Below are 2,775 nucleotides of genomic sequence, written 5' to 3'. Positions count from 1 at the left end.
AGGCGTCCATGCTTATGCAAGGTGACGCTACCCGATTTGTTCAGGTCCTATCCCCTGACCAACCGGCTATCCTAACCCTTAACCACTCGAAATCAATGCCTAAACCAAGGTCTGGCTAGTCCACACAGCATTCTGGGATGGGAGAAAAACGTGCTCTGGTTTATTGGCATTTCTTTAAACCAATCACAATCATCCTGGGCGGTGCTAAGCTCCAGATGGCGGCATGGTGCCACTGCTCAATTGAAAAGGTGACAGAGAGGTGACGAAAAGGAGATAAAAAGGCAGCGAAAAATGTGTCAAAAAGGAGACAAAAAGGGGGCGGAGAGGTGACAAAAAAGGTGTCAAAAAGGAGACAAAAGGCGACAAAAAGGTGACAAAGAGGTGACCACAAGGCGACGACAAGGCAACGACGTTTCTACTAATGTTATGTAACCCTGGTCGTCAACAAAAAACCCCTGATTGGACAGATAGTCTAGCTAGTGGTCTGGATTTACCCTGCAGAGATCTGAGGACCAGGTAACCTTTGTCCTCAGAAATCAGCCGCAGGTTAGAGCGCCAACACAGTGACAGAGGACGGGGACGGACATCAGAGAAAAAAACATAGATTTGGAGGAATTTACTGCGGCACAGGAGCAATCCCGGAAGTGGAATGTCGTGTATATAGAATATGTAACTATGAGTGGTTACAGCAAACATGTCCAGTTACCCTGCTGTGTAGCTGAACTGCACACACACACACACACACACACACACACACACACACAGAGTGGCTTTTTAAACACAATGTTATTGTAGATGTAGGACCAGTTTCTTCCAAGGGAGAAGGGAAAACACAAAGAACTGTTGTGAAATCCTGTGACCTTTTGGTGACCTGGTGGCCATCCTGTGAGCCAAACTTCAAGCTTGCCACAGTGGAGAGCTTTGCTGAGTGGCTCTGATAGAAGCCGACCGCTCTGTGGAGCTCTGTGATTGGCCAAAGCACAGCAGGGTGGCGGGTTTGAATCAGAGAGGATTTTAGCGGTTGGCTAACATGATGCACACACACACACCATCATTCTAAACTTGCCAAGGAATACTATTTTTAGTCATCCAAAAAAACTAAAAAGAAAGATTTTTAGTTAAAAGAGAAATGGGCCATTTTTTTGTGGATGGTCAATCAGTGTTGAAGGGAAATGTAGTTTAGAAATTCCTTGTGTGTGCTACACTGACTGAGAAAGCTGCAGTTTCCAGCTGCAAAATCTGTTCTGTTGTTCTTCGGGCATCCAGTGCTGTCATTTGACATGACGGTACCGTAGTTGGAGGCGAGTGTCCCTTCCCAATGTAAGTCGAGTGCAGAAGTGAGTTGCGACAAGTAGCATTTAAGATAAGGTGACCAGATTTCTCAGACAAAATCCGGGGACATTTTCAGCTCAGAGGCGTATTTACCTCCAAAACACGTCATGTTTTTATTTTTGTAAAACTTAAAACGGGGACATTAGACCTAGAGCTGTCCCCCCCCCCCCCCCCCCCGCAGCGTGAGTAAATGGGATAATTATCCAGCTTGTATTTACGTTCATAAAAGTGCTTGTTTAGCTGCTGACAGACTCAGATTAATATTTTAAGTGTCTGACAACATTACGGAAAGGATTTCGAAGGAGCTCAACCTTTCTGTTAAAGATTTAGATCCTTTTTTAAAGCATAAAAGTCCGTGAAATTGTGTTCGCTAAACCCACCAGACTCCATGTAAATAATCTGTGACTTTAGGATCGTAAAACACGGCTTTCTAAAACATCTTTGAGCAGCGCTGTCTCTGGCTGCCTGGAGCCTGCGTGTGTTGGGTGTGCGATTATCGGCTACGTTTTGTCAGTATTTTCTTTCTTTCATTCCAATTTCGGGTCTGTCAGTCATAGTGAAATCCGGGGACATTTCCGGGGACAGATCCAGCCGGGGACAGGTCACCAAAACCGGTGACTGTCCCCGGAAACCGGGGACGTCTGGTCACCCTAATTTAAGATGCTAACGAGAGACTTCTGTAATGTCAATACAGAAAAAATGGACCTAGTTAGCCAAGTCGGTTCACTGCTGGCTACAAGTTAGCATCAAACACAACAAAAGTTTAGAGCTAACGTTAGCAACCAAACAACCCGATAGCTAAACCATTTTTGAAATGACTGCTAGCTTAGCCACAAGTTACCAATCAACAAACGTTAGCAACAAAAAAAACAGATAGCTAAACCGTTTTTGAAATGACTGCAAACTTAGCAACAAGCTAGCAATCTAACACAACAAAGCCTGTCAGTTGAATGGTTTTTGAGCTAGCGTTAGCAACCAAACAACCAGCAAGCTAAATGTTTTGAAACAACTGCTAGCTTAGCTACAAGCTAGCAATCAAACACAACAAAGCCTGTCAGTTGAATGGTGTTTTGAGTTAACGTTGGCAACCTAACAATCATAGATAGCTAAAACGTTTTTGAAATGATTCCCATCTTCTGTTACTGTTTGAAATGAGAAATGTTCATTATTTTATGGATTTCCCAAATTTCAGTAAGACACTTTAGGCCGTAAACCGTTTAAATCTGAGCATGCGCGACTCAAACCTGCACCCGACCCACATCGGGGAGTGACAGCTATTTTAGGTTAGATTTGTCCTACGTGTAGCTCTACATGCTAACAAACAGACTTTTTGGTTCTCTTGGCTTGTATTCCAAACTGTACCGGCTCCCTGATCAGACAGCTGCCTGCACCGCACACACACACACACACACACACACACACACACACACACACACACACACA

The 2,775-nt window shown here is 44.3% G+C and overlaps 1 protein-coding gene across 3 annotated transcripts in view; it reads right to left on the bottom strand.

Moving 5' to 3' along the window:
• The window catches only part of septin12 (septin 12), an 80,267-nt gene that overhangs the window by 16,908 nt on the left and 60,584 nt on the right, over positions 1–2,775 (bottom strand). The window lies entirely within an intron of this gene.

Source organism: Etheostoma spectabile, chromosome 15 (genome assembly GCF_008692095.1).
Source record: "Etheostoma spectabile isolate EspeVRDwgs_2016 chromosome 15, UIUC_Espe_1.0, whole genome shotgun sequence".
Classification (NCBI taxonomy): Eukaryota; Metazoa; Chordata; class Actinopteri; order Perciformes; family Percidae; genus Etheostoma; species Etheostoma spectabile.
This window is presented reverse-complemented; position numbering and strand designations above follow the sequence as displayed.